The following is a 12,955-nucleotide window of genomic DNA, read 5'->3' as shown; positions in this document are numbered from 1 at the left end:
CAGTGGGGGGAACGTCTAAAATGTCTTCGTTCCGATAATGGAACGGAGTTCGTGAACAAGACAGCTTTGGAACTATGCAAACGGAACGGTATCGTGCATCAGCGTAGCGTTCCATACAGCCCTCAGCAGAATGGAGTGGCGGAACGCATGAACCGTACCATCATGGAGAAGGCAAGAAGCATGCTGCACTACAAGTCTATGTCGACGCAGTGGTGGGCGGAAGCGGTTAGTACTGCAGTGTATCTCATCAACCGTTCCACGAACACATCAAACTCTGATGTCACGCCGTACGAGCTGTCGCTCCAGGTGAAGCCACGGATGGAACATCTACGTGTTTTTGGATCACAAGGGTACGCTCATGTGAACGACGTGATGAGAACGAAGATGGAACCCAAAAGCTTCCAGTGCACGTTCCTCGGGTACGCTGAGAACGTGAATGGATATCGTGTGTACGACATGGATGCGTCGAAGGTCAAGGTGACACGGTCGGTCAAGCTGGACGAGCGTGAGGTGGGCGGAATCTATGACACGCAGTCGCCAGCTTCAGGAACGGTCATCCATGTGACGAGGAACGATGATACGATCGTTCCAATATCTGGAGTGGAACGTCAGCCTGCTCAGGATGAACCGATGGAAGAAGCAGAGGAGCCCGCTCAAGACATTGAGATGGACGACCTTAAACCGGAACGGAGCGCAGAAATACAGCAGCTACCCGCGCCGGAGGAACCCAGGTTAAATGGGTTGGATTTGGCAACGTTCCATTCGCAGCCTCCATCGTTCCATGAGGACCGGATGATCTTCCATCCTGAAACGGAACGATCTGCGCGCCCTCGTGAGCCGTTACTTCTACTTGGGAATGGTGACGATGGAGATGTGGAAGGAAGTGATGGACCGCCATCTTCTAAGCGTGCCAGAATCGACGAAGATGGTTTGCTCGCAGAGACAGTGTTGGCGTACGCGGCCAGCATCGGTGGCGTTCCAGATACGCCTAACACGTACGCAGAAGCTATTGCCAGTAACGAAGCAGGAGAGTGACGTCGTGCTATGCAGTCAGAGCTGAATTCGCATTCCCGGAACGGAACATGGACGCTCGTTCCACGTGGAACGACAACTCGTTCCATTGGATGTCGCTGGGTGTTCACGAGAAGTGTGACGAGAACGGCCGGGTTATCCGTTACAAGGCACGCCTAGTAGTGCAGGGGTTCAAGCAGAAGTTTGGAATAGACTTCTTTGAGACGTACTCCCCAGTTGCGAATATGAACTCGATTCGAGCTGTACTCGCTGTTTGCGTTACGTGCGGCTACATTATGGAGTAACTGGATGCCGACACAGCGTTCCTAAACAGTGGTTTGGTGGATTTGGTCTACATGGACGTTCCACTTGGTCTCGAGAATGCTGAAGGCATGAAGTGCAAACTGCTAAAGGCCATCTACGGCTTGAAGCAAGCTGCAAGTGCATTTAACAAGACTATTCATCGCGTGTTCCTGCATAATGGTTTCAAATGTTGCGGAGCCGACCAGTGTGTCTACGTCAAGCGTTCCAAAAACGCATTCGTGTACGTATGTCTATATGTAGACGACATGATCATTGCGGCCAAGACGCGCGACGAAATTCACGAGGTCAAGAACGCCCTGAATAGCGCATTCAAGATGAAGGAGCTTGGCGAGGCCAAATTCATTTTGGGAATGGAGATTGACCACGATAGAGAATGTGGAACGTTGATGATCAAGCAAACTCGGTACATTGACGACATTGCGGAACGATTCAATCAACGGAACGCCAAGATGGTGGAGAACCCTTGTGCATCAAACCTGAAATTGTCCAAGATGATGTCGCCGACTACGGAAAAGGAACGTGCTGAAATGTGGTCACGACCGTATCGTTCCTTAATCGGGTGCCTCATGTACATCACAACCTGTACTCGACCGGACATTGCTTACGTTGTCACGCAGCTGTCACGCTTCCTAGAGGATCCTGGAACGCAACACTGGAAGGCAGCGATTCGTGTTCTGCAGTATTTGAAGTCCACTCGCCATCATGGTATCGTATACAAAAGTGGAACGAGTGGATTTGGAACGCAAGCTGTCAAGGCAGAAGCGTTTACGGACGCAGACTGGAGAAGCAGCATTGACGACAGACGTTCAGTGTCTGGCGTCATGGTCATGATTGGGAACGCTCCGGTGGTGTTTAAATCCAAGTACCAGAGGACGGTTGCGCTTAGCTCAGCGGAAGCAGAGTACATGGCTCTAAGCCTTTGTACTCAAGAGGTACTGTGGACACGTGCCATGCTGAAGGATATGGATCACGAGCAAGTGGGAGCGACGCAGGTCTGGGAAGACAATCAAGGTGCTATTGCACTTGCAAGCAACGCTGGATATCACGCGAGGACCAAGCACGTGGATATCCGTCACCACTTTTTTCGAGAGAATGTGGAACGTTCCACAATCAAGGTGGCCTACATCGACACGAAGCAGCAGTTAGCTGACCTGCTTACGAAAGCACTGGGAACGAAGTCGCTAGCGTTCCTTCGCGAAGCAAGTGGAATCAAGAAGAGGAACGACGTGCAGTAGCGGCGAGTGGGAGTGTTGATATGCACCGACTCTGCACGGTTCGGCTAACCGGCGTGACGTTCCAAGCTGGACCGGTCCCAAACCGGTTAATCTGGTGGATGGCCAGGAGCACTGAGTTTAGAGGACAGATTTAATTGACTTTAATCTACTCACTTCGGCATTTGCCTTTAACAACAACAACATTTAACTAATCAATTATTTGTCCCGTTTCTTTTTATTCGAGGATAGCGACTTTTGAATTAAACAAAGCCGTGCTTCGCTTTGATATTTGATAGAATCTGAGCAAGTAAAAATTAAAGGTTGTAGATGAAAGGCGGTAAGAAAATGTTTTCAGGACAGGGGGTAGCGACACGAGGTAGAAAATGATTCCGCCTTTCCGATCCTAGAACAGGGTAGTCCCTCCTTGGATCGGAGGGGCATGGCAGAGTCATTGTGTTTTCTTGCGCGTACAGGGAAGCTCCAGGCTAAATCAAGCGGGCTCCAAGCGTCCCGCACCAACAAGAAAGCGACAGCGAAAAAACAGGCTCGGAAGAATCTACCTGTTAAGTAGCGATAGTCAAGCTAGCTTTCTCCTTATTTCATCGTAATATATGGCCGACTTTGGTATTCTATTAGCGATATAAAATGTTTACACGATACTGGCTACACCCTTAATTATGCTACGGTAACTGGTCTACAAACCCTAGTGCATGTCGGCTGCGTTAGTGTCTCGCAAATGTGGCTAAAATTTTGTTAAAGATCCCGTGGGTGTATACAAGGTTTGGTCCTGCTAGTTGTACAACGGTGCTAGTCTATAAACACTACTGCACGCTAAATATCGTTCGTGTCTCGCAAATGTAGCTAAGATGTCGACGAAGTTGGGCTGGTTTATTATTCTCACACCAATATTTTTTTTCCTACTCCCCGTATTTTCTGACCGTCTCTGTGCTCGCGCCAAGCGACTTTCATCAAGAACCTGTGAGTGCCTATAAGCATGTTAGTGTCTCGTAAACGTTGCTTAAGTGTCGATGGAGGTGGGCTTGTTCATCCCTCCCACACCAGTATTTTTCGTATTTACCGTGTTCATGCTCGACTTTTCCTCATGCGCACCTGAGAAAAACAGATTCACACGCGGCTTACACAGGTATTATTTTCTGTGAATTGTTCGTGCAACATCTACCATAAAAAATGTTTAAAAAAAGCGTACTTAGCCGCGAGCGTGACGACGCAGATAACATTTGTAAGCTTTATAAGCCAAGCACAAGTACAAATGCTCACGTCGGTATGATACTTACCCTTATAAATTTATGTTTTTTTTAACACCCAGACAATTTGGTGTTTGGAAATCAAACATCAAGCTCTAAAATAAATTTCAGACAATAATTCAATTTAATCAAGTCAACACTGATATATATGACCGTATTTTTTTGAAGTATTAATAGCGTTAGTGTTGTTCAGGGTCAAAAATGAGCCACTGCCGCGGTTCGCAGTGAGCTTCCAGTCCCTCGCTCGAAAAAATGCTACAGCTATTAGCCATCTTTTTTCGTGCATGTAAAGAGAAACTCCGACTGCCAAACCACCACATGAGATCTATGCAATACCGTTGAACCTGGTGCCGATCAATTCTTCTCGTTATGACAATTGGATCAGGACAAATCTCGAAACATTTATTGCAAACATTCTTCGAAAGCAAAGTGGATGTTTTTTCATTACACAGCTAAGTTGGTCGTACCCCAAATCGTGTACGACGTTAATTTTGCAGCCCCAAACTCGAAAAAAAGCGATAATTTGTGCGATATATGACCCACGAGTTAGTGCGCGACGAGGATAAAGATATTTTCCATTGTTTCATGGCTGTATACAGCATCCTACGCCCGCCTCGCGACCGCAGCAGCTGCTCCAGACACTACCGTTGAACATGCTGCTGCTTGCTCGTCCATGTAAGAGCTTTACGCACTTGTGGACATAGGTGCTCTTGGGCACGTGAAGTGCACGCCGTGTCAGTGGCGAACCGCGTGATAGTGACGGTTGACCTGGGGATGAGTGAGGTGACGCACTATCGAAGTGTTCGGTGACGAGTAGTGTGGTGTTCGTGGCGAGAGGCACTGCGTCCACCAGAGGGGAGTTGAAGCTGGAAGGAACGCTGACGTGCCGGAAGATCGCGAGGAGAGCAGACACAGAGGATAACGAGCAAGGAGTATGATCGCCAGGCGGGGTGACATTGGAGTCAGAACGAGCAGGTGAGGAGGCGAAGGGAGAAGTTTGAAAGGGGGGCTCTCGATAAGGTCCAAGCTGTAGATATAGGCGGTAGTATAGGCGGCGAAGACTTAGGTAGGAGAGCAATGGGTGAGCGGTCTGGCGCACCCACCTCTCAGTTGCCATTTGGACGGGAAGTGTTCAGATCAAGCAGCTAAATAAACCGAGGCGTAAGGTGCTGCGGTGAGGACCGGCCTTACCCAACAACACACGAGGTTTCCGAGCGCTCTTCCGTAGAGCGTTAGTGAGGTTCGCCGCGTCGAGAAGCCAGCGGAAAGCGTGTACGTCTAATTGAAGGTAGTGCATTAGTAGTTAAGTGAGGCGAGTCATGATGAGTTGGCGAGGCATAGGGTGGCTGGGAACGTGGCTAGCGACCACGTGGGCTGAGGGGACTGTTCATTGACCTCTCGGCCGTAGAGCACAAGACCTGGAGCGGGAGCGAGCTTGACCTCCGCACAGGAAGGGTCCGAGCTCACTTGTATCTTACATGTTCAATGTTTCGTGAGGCACGAGGACGGGCTCAAAGACCTTTCCGATGTTGCCAGCTGCCTAAAAATGTCCTCTTCCTAAGCCCGTCAGTGCTGTGGTTCACCTCGGTGGGCTACCCCAGTGACATTCGTCACTGGCGACCTGTTAACTCTAGCTCCTGCTCTTGCACGGCCCCTTCCCCTCCAAGTTGGATTTACCAGCGTAGTGGCAGCGATGCCGACACACTCGTAAATGCACGATTTTCCCCTCTGCTGCACCGGCCTCGAAAGGTCCTTCGCTGTGTGTGTAAAGCGTTTGGCCGCGAAAGAAACGATAATAGAGAAGTTTAGCTCTTACTAAAAACCCTTATTGACAGATATTGATCCATATCAACGGTGACGTTGATTGTCATTGATTGCGCTTTTTGTAATACAAGTACCGTGCTTCTATTCAGCCACATACCGGCTTTAACAAATTAACATCATTTGGGCCGCGCAACGAGAGTTTAAAAGGTGACTCGATTCGAAAATTACTTCAAAATGAGACTCAGTTCGGTGCGCTGATTTGATTTAAGCTCCTGATTGCGGATGCTCGCTTATGATCAATACTGGTAGCCTACTTCGAACAGATGTAGACATAAATATGTGATTTGCGAGAACGCAGGCTACCGATCGACATTGTCCGATTTTCGACTACGCGAAACACTCTAGGATATTAGGTAATAGGCTTTAAATTTTCATTCGTAATTAAAAAAAAAAATCAAAACTATATATCTATTGATACAGGAAATACTGCATACTTACTAATTAAGCATGAGTGGGTTGTAATTTTAATAATTTTTAGCACATATCAAATAAATAACCTCTTTTATAAAAATCTTTCTTAGGAGCGATAGTCATTCTACGCTGGTTGTTAGCATCACACAAATGCTGAGTACGCTTTTAGCTTTCTGCTCGATCACATTCATAGTTTCGAGCCCGATCACATTCATATTTTCGAGTCCAAATAGTTTTTGAGCAGAAGTGCGGAAAGTGGTCAGCCGTGAAACCACGCGGCGAGTTCTTTTGTCGACGCTGCTTCACCATCAAGAAGCTGCATCGCGTGTCGTCAATCCCAACAGCGCCGTCAACAAGCAAAACACGCTACGACGAAGTGGTCAAATTTACGCAGATCTGGACAACAAAAAGGTGTTATATTTAGACGAATCCCACTTTAACTTGTCGTGCTCTTGAGGTCATGGATGCAGTGCACGCGGTCTTCGGGCGGTGCAAGCGGATGTGGATAGTAAGCGCAAGAGTATGCACGTTGTTGCTGTCATTTTTAAGTACAGATCTAGCGTATCAAGAGTCGCACTTTGGCTCCTTCATCTCAGAACTGGCGAGGGAGTTTATATGGCGCTTTTTACACCACATCCACTCGTCTGCTCCGCCTGACGAGCGTGTGATTGTCCTTGTCAATGCGCTCTGTCACCAACAGGTGACAGATGTGCTCGACGAGAACGAATTCATGGATGCGGAGATACTGAAGCTGAGGCCGTATCACCCCATGCTTAATCTTATGGAGATCGCTGTCTCTTTCTACAAAAGCCCTGATAAGCGCTTCCTTGCGCAACAGCGACTGACCATTTTGCCCTCCACAGAAGGCATAACGAACAAGGACCACCGTTCCACGTTTCTTGTGCCCGCAGCGGACGCTCTCTTTGCAAAAGTCGTGACGCCTGAGTTGAGCAACTGTACATTTTGCCACTCATTGCCGCACCATCAATGCGCACTTCGGCTCGAGGGAATAAAAGCCGAAGCTGGAGCAGATTTTGGTGGATTATAGGCAGGCACGTCCGAGCGGACTTGGCCGCTGCAGTTGTACTCGCCGTCTACGTGGGACTGTCTGGCTGGAGCCACCTGTACCGCCAATACGGCGGTCTTCATTTTGGTGAGGGTCGCTCATTGAGCAAAGATGGGCGCTCTGGATATCGCGCTGTATGTCTTGAACAAGCCGTCCTACACTTCAGATGCAACTCTCGATAAAAATAATCAATTCAAATTTGGTACTGGGAGTGGGAGTGTTTGTGTGTGTGTGGGGGAGGAGAGATCCTAGGTAGTGCCCCATAGCCCCTTGAATGCGACTTGTGTACACCCCGTGTGTACCCGCAACGCTCTCGTCTTGATGCACATTTTGAAACGATCGGTTTGAGCACGAAGCACCAATCGATGTAAATGCGAAGGCTTGGTTGTAAGGGTGGCACGGAGCACGATCGAGTTGAGGATATGGTGCTATCGCTGATAGAGCAGCGTGTACCCGACATACAGATTACAGCCATTTTTGGGGTAGGTGGGTCAATGATAGCACGTATCAAAACAGTGACGAAGAATGGGATAAACTCTTTACACACTAGAAGAGTTCCTGATCGCCCCAGTCACGCGTATACAGAGGCGGATGTTGATTGTTTTTTTCTGGGGGTATGCAACGAATGGGAACTCGAAGATGGTTTACCTTGTTTCCATCGTCGTGTGCGCCAATACTTAGTAGAGCCTGGCTTGAGTTAGAAAACGCTGTGGGGCCGATACAAAAAGAACACAGAAGGTCATTCTCGTCGAGTAATGGGGTATACTCGCTAGCTTCAATATGTTCATTTGAAATTCCCGGGTGTCAGACTACCACGGACAAAAGAAGATTTATGCGACGCCTGCGTACGAAATGAGACCCAATTACTGAATCCAAATATTTCTGAGTCGAGTCGAGCAGAGCTTGTGGCTGAAAAGGAAATGCATTTAGATGCAGCAATTATTCAGAGACGTGTGATATCTGCTTTTGTTAAGCAACACGCTGTTAACAAAGCTCCACAACAGGCGCTATCAGCAGAAATAATCCCTGATCACGGAGAAGAGCCACTAACTACACAATCGGTCATTCACACAAGTATCCCATTAATGCAAGTGCAGATTGAAGATTTCGGTGGCAGTTTCCCGCTTCCAATAAACAACAGCAAGCGGCCTTCTGTTGACGACTTCAATTCTAACCTGATGATGCACAATTTCGTGATGGCAGATATCACAAATGGAGTAAACAATGTTCTGTTGTATGACGAACGAGTTCAAGGTAAAGGTGCGGATGCTATGTGTTACTTGCGCCTACTTCGTTACCTCAAGTACAGAAAACAATATCATCAGGCTGGACACGACGAAACAGAAAATTATCTCACTCTTTTCCGGACTATTGACAATTGCGTTGGCCAAAACAAGTCTAGTTCGGTTTTCAGATATTTCCTATGCGGTCCATTGTGTTTTACAAGAAGGGATCTCTCCCGTTTCTCCTTCCTGGTCATTCACACAACCCTGCCGACCGTGTTGTGGCGTGGTGCCGTAGCAAAATGAAAGGTGTTAGCTTGTACTCTCCTACACACATTGTTAGCAAGTTAAATGAGACAAATGCCGTGCGAGCTGAACTTCTCGACCACCGAAACCCCGGGAGACCTTTTTTTCTGTGGATGAGAGCCCTTTCTATTTAAATACTTTAAAGGGATGCCAGCAAAGTACACTGGTAATCAGGGAACCCGAAAATATAATTTATATCAATTTCAAAGGACATCGAGAAATACATAACGCGCGGCAACCTAAGAACTCAGCAAATAAATAATTGGAGCGGGGACATTGCAAGCGTAAATTATTAGTGAAATAAACTACCAAGCCTGGGTGAAGCCGCCTAAATGCAAGCATCCACGGTGGTGAAAGAAGATAGTAGGCTTTGTTGGGGTGTTCCTGAAGTTGCAGAATGAGCTAGAATATGCGATTCGGAGAAGTCGAGGGGCTCCAAACCAACCACAAACTGTTGGTAGTTGTTGTCCGGGAAAATAAATGTTGGGTCGTCGTACACCAACTTCGTAAATACATATTTTGCTGAAGCCTTTTTCGTAAATAAATTATTGAGAAAAACAATAAACAGTAATTGGCAATAAATATATTTATCGGGTTCCCTGCTGGTAATTATTTCTTTGAGTCCGACTACGGAGTAGTAGCGATGCGGCACTTAATTTCAACTCCTGACTCTTGTGCGGATACGCTGACTTTGATAGGCGATGGGGATTATCTCACCATTTGGGGAGCATTTCTAAATATCTATTTGAGGCCGGATACGACATTGATACAGCTGCTATGGCAAATGTCCGCTTGCAGAGATAACCTTTGATCGAGTTGACAATGAAAACGTTAAAGTCGCTGTCACTGAAGTATATTACGATTCCTGCCGAGTTTTTATCGCATTATCCTAGCGAAACAGTGCCCCCGAGCAAAGCGGAAACTGACACCCCATATCCAAAGGCAACTGCAAGGAGAAAACAGGCTGTTGGTGCTGCTATCCCCACAAAGCGACAAGTCGGACGACCTCGGAATCAACAACTTTCGGTAGCGAGCCAGCATCCATCTATTCTGTCGTTCTTCAAACCTCTGCAACACAAGCAATCCCAAGGGACTACACCGGGTCCAACGCAGCTCTCAGCTACCACACACACTGCAAAGGCTAACATAAACGACTGCAACGCGATTGATTAGCAGCAAGACAGCTACGAACAGCCCGCTCTCAACGTGAGTTCGACAGCACGTCCGAATACTACAGCGACCACATTTGGATGAAGGACTTGGAGATTAGTGGCCGCGAGGGTGCGACAGACGTGGATTCGACTTGAGTGTTTTACAAACACTCAAATAATACATATGCATTACGACAGTATAGTTCATGTCCGGGTCGTTGTGGTAGCCCGGCCAACTGTTCCATATGGTAGGATATGAAGTTTCATCGGACTTCACTTAAATTTTGAATTGATATCTTACAGCCACTGAGATAATTTTGTTGTAGTACTAACCAATAGCTTTCAAAATGATAATGTTATTCAACCAATCAAATTTGAATAGGGGTAGGTGAGTTCTCTACGCCAGCCGATACGTCCGATCGATACGCAAAATATATGTATGTCTATCCAAACGCTAAGTCATTGACATATCACTTGCATACTTTGCTTTTATGGGGCCAGTGGATTAGTGGCATGGACTTAGACGAGCTACAGTCTGGTAACACCTTGCAGGCTAAGGAAACAACCATCGGTGAGTTCGTCAAAAAATTTTAAGGAGAATAAGCTGAACAGGAATACATAAGGAAGTGCATTGATATTGACGAGACCGGAAAAATGTATAAGGACACTAGACAGCTTCTGTCTGAAGCGAGAGGGTGGTGGGCTCGTAGCGAAGACATCACCTGGTACGAAAGATAATTTGAAAAGAATGATGATGTATTTGTACACTTATGCTAGCTCATAAAGTGACTATCAAGATGCAATTTTGCGATGTCCTCCCTTGTACTTGTTCGGCCGCGCGTCTGACCTAGCCATGGTCCGCAAACAAAACATGTCAGTGGAGGCAGGTGACGCCTTCTTAATGCGCTTGATTCACATGAAGACGTCGCAGGAGCAGGGGCTGTCGCTCTCTTCCGACGTCTCGCTGATCGAGCTGCTGAGCGCTCCGCAAGTCATTACTGGTTTTACCGCTCCAGCAGCGCCGCCGCGCGTTGCCACGGCCCCTACAGTATACGCGCACGTTAAACGGGTGCTAGACCGTGTGGCGCCTGCCGATGGTGTGGATGTCGCCTTGACATCGCACTCGCTTCGAAGAGGAGGCGCTCAGCATGCAAACGGCTGCGACGAGATGACTGCACACCGAATCTTGGACAAAGACTCCTGGAATCCAAGCATGACGAACGAAGGGCTCTATAATTTTTTAATACAAGCAATGAAAACCACAACATAGCGAAAGTACTCAGATACAAACCCAAAACCGCGGTGCTGCTGCAAGACTTGACTCACTTTGACATGCAGATGCGTGAAGCGATGGATCGGGTGCAGCCGGTCCTGTTTGATGTCTGCTTTCAGCTCAAGACCGACAGTCTCAACATTAATAAGAAGGTAATCGATGTCCTCCCTGCACGCATCTTCCTTCACTTCCCGCTACTCAAAGACCTGATCCCCACAAGTCTAGCTGTGAAGCGCATCGTAGCGGCTGTTGCTCACACTGAATGCTCACCAGCCGAGTTGCTTGCATCGTCCTCGTACCTGACAGCTTCATCCACTACCTATGAAGGCGCCAAGACACGTAAGGCACCCACCCACAGCGACGATGAGCAGCCAAGAGAACCAAGCGAGAACCAGAAGACCAGTGACCACCAAGCGGCTGTGATTTAGCACTTTATCGAGCACATCAAGCGGCAGGACCCTCACATAGATGCACTCGAAGCTAAGCAAAACAGCGAATCTACACCAAGAAAATGAAGCTGTCCACATGAATACCCAGATGAAGTTCGCACGCTAAGCAAAAAACAACGCCAGGGATCTCCAGCTCACCTCCATGCTACGTGGTTTGCGTGGTACGCTCAAGATTCACGCTGGTACGCACTGGCGCAAAAACAAAAGCGGTCGAGAGCGAAGCTGCTGGTGGTCTTCATATAGATTGTTTTTGAAGACGGTTTTGTTCGACACCAAGAGGCTGACGACTATCGTGACTGTGGTCTTCAGTTGGGCCAGAACAGAGAAAACCGTACTTGCCTTCCTGAACGGCGAGAAAGATATCAGCTCGCGTGGGTCGAGCGCCGTCATTAAGCACTTGCAGGCTCTTCACAGCAAAAGAGACCTAAACGACAGAATTAAGCGCCACCAAAAAAAACCTCCAGTCTGGAGCCGTTCGCGACCCCGCTCCTGGCTACACCCAAGACGTTTTAAAAGTCAAGGATTAGCAACAGGAACGAAGAGCTAGCAAATTCATCACACACATTTGCCATAACGTACACAGCCTAACCACATATTACTTTACTCAGATACCTAAGCAGGTAGAGCACCACGCCTTCAGCCGCTTGCCCGTGATGAGCCTACACCCCGCAATCAAAAAGATGGCGACGGCTGGATTCGAATTAGCAGCCCCAAGGCACAGCCCTGTGCTCTTCCACTTAGCTACGCCATCGTTGGGTGAGGGGGTGGGGTGGGGTAAGGAGTGGGGGGGGCTGTGGAGCGATTCTTGATTGGCCGAACGCTTGAGCTGTGGAGCTCGAGCGGTCGAGCTAGAGGCCTGTGTAGTTGGACAATAAACAAGCCTGAGCGTAGAGGCCTCGTTGTCGGGGCCAGTTTTGTGTGTTTTGAGCTCTGCTAGGCTGTGTGCCACAGGTTGGGTGCGAGTCTAAACAGATTTAGATGGTAGGTTAGGATTGGTGAAAATCGACCAATAAGGGCGTACATCGGTAACTGGCGATCGCATACAAAATTGAAGTGTGCGTCGTCGATCCATACCAAGTCATCATCATTACTACCTGGTAAAAAGCTAGCTTCTAAGTTGTAGTCAGAAAAATTGAATTCATAGGCCATGTATTCGGATTCTACATGTGACAATTTAAACTGTCTAGGCACATAAATCAAATCAACGTCTCGCATTTCCACGTCTACATCAGCGGCTCCCTTATGTGTTCTACCTTTCCTACTAGCCTGACTTCGATCACTGTCACTAATTCAAGTATCAGCCTCATTCGTAGTCTTTCCAGCGTGTACGTCTGGTGGTTGTATGGTATCCTCTTGTTTTGCGAATACTCCATAGCTTTGAGTGTCGTCATCGCGATCACTGAATGTCGTATTGATTTTCCTTGAGCTCATTTCGATA

The 12,955-nt window shown here is 47.9% G+C and overlaps 1 pseudogene across 1 annotated transcript; it reads right to left on the bottom strand.

Annotated features, from left to right (window-relative positions):
- Window positions 1-12,198: 12,198 nt before the first annotated feature.
- Window positions 12,199-12,268, bottom strand: PITG_27198 (annotated as a pseudogene). The gene has a single exon. The product of its transcript is annotated as a tRNA-OTHER (tRNA).
- Between the last annotated feature and the right edge of the window lie 687 nt (window positions 12,269-12,955).

The sequence above is a fragment of the Phytophthora infestans genome, genomic scaffold (genome assembly GCF_000142945.1).
Source record: "Phytophthora infestans T30-4 supercont1.16 genomic scaffold, whole genome shotgun sequence".
Lineage (NCBI taxonomy): Eukaryota > Oomycota > Peronosporomycetes > Peronosporales > Peronosporaceae > Phytophthora > Phytophthora infestans.
This window is presented reverse-complemented; position numbering and strand designations above follow the sequence as displayed.